This window comes from Schistocerca cancellata, chromosome 1 (assembly GCF_023864275.1).
Source record: "Schistocerca cancellata isolate TAMUIC-IGC-003103 chromosome 1, iqSchCanc2.1, whole genome shotgun sequence".
Lineage (NCBI taxonomy): Eukaryota > Metazoa > Arthropoda > Insecta > Orthoptera > Acrididae > Schistocerca > Schistocerca cancellata.
The window spans coordinates 107,731,583-107,743,060 of record NC_064626.1 but is presented as its reverse complement, the minus strand read 5'-3'; the positions used below and the strand labels follow the sequence as shown (position 1 = coordinate 107,743,060).

Sequence of the window (11,478 nt, the reverse complement as noted above, 5' to 3'; positions counted from 1 at the left end):
AATGAAGAAATTCCTCCAGCTGCATTTAAGGTGTCGATTTTATTTTGGCAACTTGTTTCAACGTTGTAACAACGTCATCTTCAGGCCCCGTTGACGTCAACTGCGTGCGGCTGATACTAGAAGTCTCTGACTTCTAGTTACAACGTCGAAATCAGTTGCCAAAATAAAATCAACACCTAAAATACAGCTGGAGGAATTCCTTCACTTTCAATATAAAGAAAAACTGAAGTTGTTACGTGATCCCAGTTGATCCTTCAGAGATTCAAAAACGTAGTTATGAGCGTACTACGGAAAAACGACGAGGGAATGAGTATTTGGTGTTTTTTCTTCTGCCAAGTTAAGAAACGCTGAAAATCAAATACAACGCAAGAGCGATAAATTTAACGGAGTTGTCATCTGCGGTTAACAGTCTCGTAACTGTAACAGTTAACGGCGGCGAAGCCTGCGCGGCTCGTGCCCAGCGGCCGGTAGCTGGTAGCTCCAGCTGGCTGGAGGCGCAGCTCTTCTGCCGCTGGACAGGGTGGGGAGGCGCGCCTCCCTGGACCGGGCAGACGCCGGCGCGTGCGACGGGCCGGCCGGCCGGCAGTGCCGCTGGGGCAGGCGCCACGGCCACAAGTGCTGCAGACGTCGCAGGAGCGCCCGTGCGTCGCGTTGCGGAGTGCCGCAGGTGCCACGTGGAGACTTCTATGCGTGGTTAGAACACGAACTCTCGTACAGCGTCATTTACGTTTCAATCATAGGGGATCATCGACATGACACCCGGTTAATGATACTGACAATCGGATTACAGTTTCCTGCGTCAGCGAACTGTGGATCTCATTTGGCTTAAGTCTTTTTCACTCCAAAATCATGTGATGAGACCAACAAACGAAGAATTTATTGACATTCGTGGTGAAAAAGAACTTTTTTCGTATGATCTGAAAACTAGAAACCATGCAAATAATAACTTCTACGGAACGCTTGCACTGTGTCCATACTCAGCAGTCAAAAATAAATGATTGACATTATAAAGTACAGTCTTCCACAGCTTACTCAGTATCCGTTATATGAGTTGTTTATGACAAGCTTTACTGTAATGTCGCTGCAAGAGCACTTGTTAACAAAATCAATCGTTGTCCGCCATAGAAACTGATCAGCAACCAGTCTGAACCGAATTTGTACTGTAGCCGACAACAACGCACCACAAGTATCTGAACTGTACCGCGGACATTCCGCCACTGACTGTTACATTTCATGTGTATTAGTGGCCAGGGCAGTCAGCGAAATCATTTTAAGGTAAGTGTTCATTTATAACACAAGTTTCTCATTTCATCTGTATTGTACAGTATTTACACTGTTACAACTGTTACAACTGTTATTGCAGTTACTCATAAATAAAACGTCGTTTACAATGCACAGATGCCCTAGTTGCTCAATGAACCTTTAAAATCTCTCTGTAAAACAAAGAATAAAGTTCAGTTTCCAGTGTGTGTAAACGTGCGAAAATATTTTTGATACTAAAAAGAGATTAAAAAATAGATTAATATTTAAATAAGGTTACAATAAAAAATTAACTTATATTAGAATAAAAACTACAGACGAAATTTTAATATGAAAAATTACGGACTCATGATCACGGATCTTTTAAGTCAAAAACTTCTGAATAACTGTAACTTAGACACACTTCTAGCACGAATCCATAGAGAGTTATATCACCTTAATTAGCAATAAGTGCTTCATTTCACGCAACTACACGTAGGGAGTTACTCACCGTACAAAAATTACGAATCGATTTCACATCTCCTACTGTTGCGTACACCAAGAACTCTCACGTAAGAATCGTGCTGTTTACCACTGTCGAACCACTACCGCAGGAGTAGATTCTTCACTGAATAAGTATGAGGATTAAAATAATATAAATTAAGTGTGTAATCCACATCTTTAAGTGAATTTACCATCAAATGTACATTTTTTAAATTTCTGATAAGGTTGTGCAAGTGCATGTCTCTGAAGGTAAGGACTTCTAATAACGTGAAAGTAGACGAAAGAATCGTTATTATGACAATCGTTAAAGAGTCTCACTAAATTCTGAGGATAAAAAGTCAATAATGCATCAGGAAGGTATCTCAAGTAAAATGATTTTACACTTAGATGGTTGGGAAGGAACGTAAGTAAAGCGTACGAATATCAGGAAAAGTACCTCAACGGAAAAATAACTTCAGACATTTACATAGAAAGCACCTCCACAAATTTATACTCGTTCCTTTCTCCCTCAAGACGGAGAAGAAACATCGGAACCTGCACCGATCATTATTTGACAAGAAATCGCAGTAGTACTGAGAACTTACTGGGGCTGTTGTCTGTGTTTTACATTTCAGTGACCTTTCTGAATTATAAAAAAAAAGGAAAATTCGCAGTATGTATTTGCCGCATTTAAAGGTATGTTAAGCACTGTCTGACATACGCTATTCGATAATAATACGAAGCAAGTATATATTTGGTCACAAATACTGGAGCGAAATTTTCCGTGCACTCAGTCATACAAGGATAAGAAGTTATCAAAACAGTCTCTCTGTGTCACTGTTTGTACTATTGCGTTATGTAGTCGAGTGCATGGTTGGTCTCACATTAATGTATTGTAGCATATCACGAACATTTTTACTTTTAAATTGTCCAAAATAGATTTATTTGTCTGTGTACTAGTCGTACATGTGTATCATTATCAACCAAACATTGTAATGGGGAAAGGGGGGGGGGGCGGCTTAGGAGATGATGTTTGTACAGTATCATTTTCTGGTTTAAAAGAGTTCATGAAGTTGTTTCGATTCATTTAAGTATATGGACATCCGGCGTCAAAATGAGTAAAATTCTTTTAGGTATTTATTTACGAACTCAGTTTTCCATATTGCCTGTCCAGAGTCAAAATTGTTTGAGATATGTACCAGCAGGATTCTTCATATATTATGTTCGTTATATCTACGTACTCTTTATATTATACAGCGTGGTCAGAAACAGTCTGAAGAGCTTGTTAGTGTTTTGCAGGGTACGTATTTCTGAGAAATAATTGTTACGAAAAGCGCTCGATTTGTTGCGCCGTTTCCGAGCTAATTACAATTGAAGTTTGCGCTCGCAAATTCAATTGCCCCGCTAGAAACGGTGTTTCCAAATGTGTTCGCCGTTTGGTTTCCTAAAAACGAACAAGAGAGCACGTAAAAACTGGATTTAAGATGGTAGTAAGGATCGTGTCCGAACCAAAGTCAGAGCAGACTCGTGTGCTGTTGTATGCGCTGGGAGAACAGTTGACACATATTGTATCAGGCGGGCCACTTGAATCTGCGCACGCTGCGGCTGATTGGCTAACTTCAGTGTTAATTAACTCGGAAACGGTGCAACGTAGGGAATTTTTTCCTTAATAATTATTTCCCATCACAGCGTACACTGCAACACGCTCACAAGCTTTTCAGACTGTTTGTGACACTCCTGCATAGCTTACCAAATGTTAAATTCATATGAATGACTCCTGTTGGTAGTCAGAGATACTGGACTGCATGAAATTCTCACGTTCTTATCAAATGGCGTATACTGAACTGGGGCAGTCTGAAAAGTTCACTGGTCCATCGAACAGCGAGATTGCAACCACACTCCTGATAGCAATCGACACACAGCGCTGTCCGACCTTAATGGGCACACTGGCAGTTTATGCTCATTTTATGTGTCGAGAGCATATTCATACTGTAAGAATCTGCACGCAGAGTCCTTGGGAGGAAGTCAGAAACCAAAATTTCTGAGATCAGCATAGGATTTACGATAACATCAAATATCCTGGAAACGTTTCAAATTCAAATGGTTCAAAAATGGCTCCAATCACTATGAGACTTAACATCTGAGGTCATCAGTCCCCAAGACTTAGAACTACTTAAACCTAGCTAACCTAAGGACATCACACACATCCATGCCCGAGGCAGGATTCGAACCTGCGACCGTAACAGCAGCGCGGTTCTGGACTGACGCGCCTAGAACCGCTCGGTCACAGCTGCCGGGGCAAACCGTTTCCGGCAGGCAACTGAAAACTGCTATTGCTATCACAAACGGAAGGAATGAAGGCGTATTGAAGTGTTTTAGTCACCGAGACGAAGCACAAGCACGTATTTGAAAAGAATGAATAATGAATCGCCCGTGTATTTTTCAGAACTACTCTGGCTGTTTCTGTCTTACACGATGTAGAGAAAGCACGTAAAGCTAGAGTTTGGATGGACAGGCTGGGACTGGGGTAGTGACATATAGCCTAACCTCTGAGCTACCTTTCTCGGTCCTGTGCAGATCTCCCCAAAAACAACCACACAAATGGGCTTATTTTCTACAGAAGCTGCATTCATATACGCTATAACTGAAGTCAAGTAGCCCACAAAGCGTTGATGGGAATGTCCTAGTAGATGTGACTTTCTGCTATTCTCTTACGACTTGCTGGCGAAATGTCAGATGTGTTACTGACTGTTGCGGAACGCTTTCACCAATATTTGTGTTTGAGTTAGGTACGGAATGAAAGGAAGAGAGAAGATGAAACCCATTGCTGGCAGGTGGCCTTCTGCTGTCGAATAAGATTCACGGATCAATTACTTTCGCATTCCAATCATATGGAAACTTTCTACAAAGAATTTCCCTTCAATGGAAAAGCAAAATAAAGTGCAATTTCTTACTACGAAGTTTGATTAGCAATACAGATGATTACAATTGCCACCAAGGAGGTTTATATAGTGAGAGGAGTCAGAATTTTTGATTCTCTGAATGATTCACGTCTTATCTGAGAGAGGGTTTCTAAAACTTCATGTTGCCCGGAGCAAATAAGATAATGATGTAATGATGTAAACAATTGTTTGAAAACATGATTTGTTTTCGTTCTTCGCGCTTCCTGTTCACACAAGCGCTTGTTGCAAGCTAACAGGTCGATGTTTAAGCCTCTCACTTCAGAGCCGACAGCGTGTTACACTATGAGCGACTGATATGTTATCATCTTCCAGAAATATTCTTGATAAATATTGCGAAGTGCCACTATTAAGTCTCAGGTGTTGGAGAAGCCGAATTCATAACATTTTACTATATATTTGTGGTCATTTCTATGTTTGTTTGTCTGAATCGAGCATGGTAGCCATGGAGTAATTCTACAATTGCCTCATGAGCGTTGTTCGACAGGCACTTCATGAGCTTCACACTGAAATCTAAAGCATCCCGCAGGCAAGCATTCCCATGTAATAATCCTGTGCCTCTTCATTCACTACTCGTATATAAATAATCTCGTGTGGTTGTTCGTGTTGATCATGCACCAATATTTTTTGAATGTTATTCGTCTTATCACTAACACATCAATCTGTTTTAGTCACTTTTTTATATTTTTGCTTCTACATCGAGGTGTCTGCTATTTACAAATTTTGCGATCATCAGCTCTACGCACTACACTACGGCATTAATACCGAGCATCCGGCAAAACATTTCCTTAATCCATAATCAGGTAGCTAGTCAATCTCACAAGCCCAGCTCACATCGAACAAATATCATTGTGAGACGCTCTGCACCTGTTTTTCTCTTCATCATTTACTTAACTTCCTGCGTGTTATCACTATTCCTAACATGCCTCCTTCCATTGTCCGCCTCTCTGTATCATAAATGCTGTGGTATCTGCAAGATAACAGTTGGTATTGCAGTACGCTGTATGTATACTGGAGTTTTAGAGGAAAATGTACACATTCACCTGGATAGCAAAATTAAACTATTGGAACAGTTCTATATTGCTGTATGTAATATTAACATTTTAAGCTTCAGGATATGTAGGGTACAGTAAATTTTATAGTAGAGCTGTAGGTAACCCATTTTTAGATTTCTTATTTCTCTGTGGCTTCAGGTAACAAGAATTTCGTCTTACAGGTAATATCTTTACAGATGCACTGCGCTTTCCCAGAATTCTAATAATGAAGAGATAGTAAGAAGATTAATCATTTCTTGGAAGGATTCTGGGACAGCGCAGTGCATCAATAAAGTAAATTGCGTACAAGACGCCAGTGCGAACAGTTGTAGGGTATTATTCCAGTGTTTGCAGTACTCATCAACTCAGAAACGCGCTGCTGGGTTCGTAAGAGGCCACTACAGACCATACGAAGGAGGATCAGATATGGTCGGTGTACTTACATGGAAATCCTCGGAAGAATGTCGATTTAATTCTCGTGAAAGTCTTTTGGATAAATGCAGGGAACCTACATTCAAAAATAAAAATGCAGCGCGATTATTATGCTGGCACAATCGTGTATCTACCGAAGAAATGAAATAAGATACGGGGGATGAGGGCGTACAGAGGTAGGTGGATAGTAATTTTCCATCGATCAATATGCGAAAGGAGTGTGAAAGATAATCTGTAATATTGCTACGAAGTTCCCGCCGCCATACACTGCCCAATGGCTTGCTGATAATATATGTGGATGCAGAAATTAACACGCTCTCCCAAAGGAGAGTAATAGCAAAACAGCAGTCTAGAGGAACCTGCCTAAGATGATGCTAAACGAATTAATCTACAACAGAATGAATTAATCCACTACAGAAAAATACCAACAATTATTCATTCGCATCTTTTAATGAAGGCAATGTAACCTATTTGCATTTAGGAGAGCGATCTCCTTCTGACAGTGGACACGGTGTGGATAAAACGTGCACAAGTGTGTTAGCGAAGTTGGACACGAAAATGTACTGAATATATGAGCATGTAAGTGTTTGTACGTGTTACTCGACGTTCATAGCGCAGAGCAGCATTTTCGAAGCGAGTGGCATCACAATTTATTCGGGCTTCTGTTTCTAATTAGTATGAATGCAAGGTGTAGGAACGCATCATAAATATGCAGCTTTTTCAAACGGATTCACCACTCGGGTTTGTACTCGTATGTCACAAGATTAGGGAGAGTAAGGACCAGTCAACGAAGTGCTAAGAAATCACGAAGAATGTAATCATTTGCTTAACTTCTTCCCGTTCTTAGTGATGTCGTTTCAAACCCTCCTTGTCAATGCAGCGCCCGATTAACAAGAAATACAGATTGGAAATTTTTAGTGAGAAATGTTGGTTCTTTGAAATACACGCTGCCTAGAAGTCACTTCCGAACGCCATACAGCAAAGCAAATTAGCAAAGGCGTTTATTAACAAGGCGTAAGGTGACATTTAGACCGCTGCACCGAAGCTGCCAAATACATTGGGAAGACTAGTATGTTCACTTCAAGGTGGATGTGATCTGCAGAAAATGATGTGTACTCGAACGAAGTACAGGCATGTTTTTATGATACTAACGTGTAAGGACATGAAACACAAAACTATTAAGAGCTGAAATCCCCCCCACCCCCTCTCCACCCATGGGAAGCTTCGCACCTCATTACTACATCTCATTCATTACTGCTTCTCATTGATGAACTGTTTATATGTATCATTGACTGTAAACAATAGAAATATTGTTCTATGAAGACGATTGTTAATTTAAAAAGGTTTCGACAATTTTTTAATGTTTTGTATCAAATCGGAGATTCGTCTTAAACGAAGAATCGTGAAAATGTTGCAAACTTTCAAGCATACGCACATTTGAGAAATGTACTCAAGGCACAAGAGATGCAAACTGCCATTTATTTTATTAAGTTGAACAAACTGACCTCATCATTTTATCTAAAAATATAACACTTCATCTAATACATCGTCTTATACTGTTACCTGTGTTTTCTCTTGCTGTTATTTTAAAGTGGAATGATAACTAGCCAATTAACGAAATAAATTTACATCAATCTCATTTTCATGCCTTTTAAGTTCTAGTTCCTCTCATTATTTTGTTTGTATTGGGGCCTGCCAGTGTGGCCGAGTGGTTCTAGGCGCTTCAGTCTGGAACCACGCGACCGCTACGGTCGCAGGATCGAATCCTGCCTCGGGCATGGATATGTGTGATGTCCTTAGGTTAGTTAGCTTTAACTAGTTCTAAGTTCTAGGGGACTGATGACCTCAGATGTTGAGTCCCATAGTGCTCAGAGCCATTTGATCCATTTTTGTTTGTATTGGGTATGACACATTTCACATTAATTACAATAATATTTATAATCTGAATTAAACAAAACTGAAAAAAGTAGTACATCTATTTTTGGGTTTGAGCTAGGGACCTTTCTTTATTTGTAGAAGTTTTTTATTTTCGCGCCAAGTGTTACCAGATGAGGGAATTACTTCATGCCTTTTATTCGGGCAACCACACTTCAACTATACTGCTGAAATTTGACAGATTAAAACTATTGTTGTATCCCTAATGTTGTGATTCTGTATCTGAACAGAAACCAAAACACAAGCCAATGTTGTTCCTGGAAGAGCTCTAGAAATTGCTAAAATATTAGAGTTCTTATCATTCATGTATATACCAAAATTATGACGTCAACGAAGAAATAAATTAGTTTTAATTTTTTTGTAATTTGACGTCAATATAATAATCAGGCATTAACGTCAGAGGGCTATGAGAAACATCTAACGTCTTCCACCTCGTGTACACGCAGAGAGCGCCGCTGCAAAATTCGTCAAGCTGCTGTTGGGAAAGCTATTCAGTGTGATGCTGAGAGACATCATAAAGTAATTTTGTAGGCCTTTGCAAATCTTGTGAAACTCTTACTAGGAACAAGGTTAACGAGACCAAGACACTCTAACGGCAGTGTAAGGCCCATAACGATTGTCTTAGTTAAATCTTTCGATTTATAGCGTCATTTTAGGTTTAAATGCTATGAAATTTTATTCTCTTCACAGCTAGCCCATTCCGACAGCGCTTAACTTCGGTGATCAGACGGGAACCGGTGTTATCACAGAGGCAAGGCTATTGGCTCACAAACACTAACCCACGTAAAATCGAGTAACCACAAACTTCAAAAGATGTTGGAATCTCGGGACGTGGACATACAGACAAAAAATATTGATAAACATTTATAACGTTCAATTACTGTTGGATAGCTTTAAGACAACATTCCATTAGAACTACTGATAGCCTTGGGAGAGCCAGCCCTGACAAAACTCCACCATGTAGTGAGCAAGATGTATGAGACAGGCGAAATACCCTCAGGCTTCAAGAAGAATATAATAATTCCAATCCCGAAGAAAGCAGGTGTTGGCAGATGTGAAAATTACCGAACTATCAGTTTAATAAGCCACAGCTGCAAAATGCTAACACGAATTCTTTACATACGAATGGAAAAACTGGTAGAACCCGGCCTCGGGGAAGATCAGTTTGGATTCCGTAGAAATAATGGAACACGTGAGGCAATACTGACCCTACGACTTATCTTAGAAAATAGTAAGGCAAACCTACGTTTCTAGCATTTGTAGACTTTGAGAAAGCTTTTGACAGTGTTGACTGGAATACTCTCTTTCAAATTCTGAAGGTGGCAGGGGTCAAATTTGTTAACATCGAGTACAGATTTAAGTGTCAGGAAGTCTTTTCTAAAAGTATTTGTATAGAGTGTAGCCATGTATGGAAGTGAAACGTGGACGATAAATAGTTTGGACAAGAAGAGAACAGAAGCTTTCGAAATGTGGTGCTGCAGAAGAATGCTGATGATTAGATGGGTAGATCACGTAACTAATGAGGAAATATTGAATAGGATTGGGGAGAAGAGAAGTTCGTGGCACAACTTGACCAGAAGAAGGGATCGGTTGGTAGGACATGTTCTGAGGCATCAAGGGATCACCACTTTAGTATTGGAGGGCAGTGTGGAGGGTAAAAATCGTAGAGGGAGACCAAGAGATGAATACACTAAACAGATTCAGAAGGATGTAGGTTGCAGTAGGTACTGGGAGATGAAGAAGCTTGCACAGGATAGCGTGGAGAGCTGCATCAAACCATAAGAAGCAGCAGTTTTTTTTGTAACATCTTATTATGACTTAGGTCCTACATCGGTAGGCACGCGATGTTTCCGGCGTAGTGATCGCATTAAGCCTCCTTTGACATCCTTAGTCCCTTAAAGACAGAACATATACAATGCATCAAAACTAGGGCCGTTGATAAAATATCCATACATCGAAAGTACTTCCAAAACGTATCGATGTACATTGAAGCGCCAAAGAAACTAGTATAGGGATGCGTATTCAAATGGCTCGGAGCACCATGGCACTCAACATCTGAGGTCATCAGTACCCTAGAACTTAGAACTACTTAAACCTAACTAACCTAAGGACATCACTCACATCCATGCCCGCGGCAGGATTCGAATCTGCATCCGTAGCGGTCGCGCGGTTCCAGACTGAAGCGCCTAGAACCGCTCGGTCACAGCGGCTGGCCATGCGTATTCAAATATAGAGGTATGTAAACAGGCACAATACGACGCTGCGGTCGGCAACGCCTATATAAGACAACAAGTGTCTGGCGTAGTTGTTAGATTGGTTGCTGCTGCTGCAATCGGAGGTTATCAAGATTCTTAGTGAGCTTGAACTTGTTGTTATAGTCGGCGCACGAGCGATAGGACACAGCATCTCCCAGGTAGCGATGAAGTGGGGATTTTCCTGACTCTGTGTCGCCTGGCCACCAAGAGCTGTTGCATATCGATTGGATTCACGCATCCAATTATATGGCTCCTTCGTGTATAACAATTTTACGACTATGACGTGTGGGGCCTGAAGATGGCATCAGTGTAAAGCTGAAACCGGTAGAACATAAGAAGAGCACAAAATAAATTTCTACAATACATACGGCTGTTGGTAAATTATTGCATCAAGAAATGCATCCATTCATGTCCATTGTGCATTCCGACGGACTTCGGCAATTCCAGCAGGACAATGCGACACCCCATAGTCCAGAATTGCTACAGAGTGGCTCCATGAACACTCTTCTGAGTTTGAACACTTCCGCTGGCCTCCAAACTATCCAGACATGAACATTATTGAGCATGTCTGGGATGCCTATAACGTGCTGTTCAATTCCGTCCAGCACTACTTCAGACATTAGTCCTGTTGCAACAGTTCTGAGTGCTCGCGGGGGCCCTACACAATCTCATGCAGGTGTACCGGTTTCTTTGGCTGTTCAGTGTATGTCGGGGATGTTTTCTCACCAGATGAATCGATATCCCAATATCAGAATGACGATATCGAGTACTGATATTACTATTTCATATTATATTGTATCACAATTTTCGGTACATATTTGAAGTTGTTCTTTTCAAATTTTAGCAGAACATAATTTTACTCTTACTGTGTGAAGGAGTCTTACTACTTTTTGAGCTTTCAACACGCCAGTCTTCGACTGTGTGAAGCAGGTACATGGCCACGAAAGAAGAAGTCCCATTGCGCTAGGGCGTGACGGAGGGAATGGAATAACAAGATTTCTGTTGTGAAGTCACTGGACATACTTGCGTTAAAAAACAATTTTTAACGCAACTTATGTGCTATTTCTTCACATCGACGTTTATCGAAAAACGCTGAAAATCTTGAAGAAAAATCTAAATGACAAGAGAGATCTTTGCGGT

At 40.7% G+C, this 11,478-nt stretch overlaps 1 protein-coding gene across 1 annotated transcript in view; it reads left to right on the top strand.

Moving 5' to 3' along the window:
• The first annotated feature begins 599 nt into the window (after positions 1 to 599).
• Positions 600 to 11,478, top strand: part of LOC126151537 (helix-loop-helix protein delilah-like) — a 44,732-nt gene continuing 33,853 nt past the window's right edge. The window contains exon 1 of the mRNA XM_049915951.1: positions 600 to 1,275. The gene's annotated coding sequence lies outside the window, so the exon portion shown is untranslated. The remainder of the gene's footprint in view (positions 1,276 to 11,478) is intronic.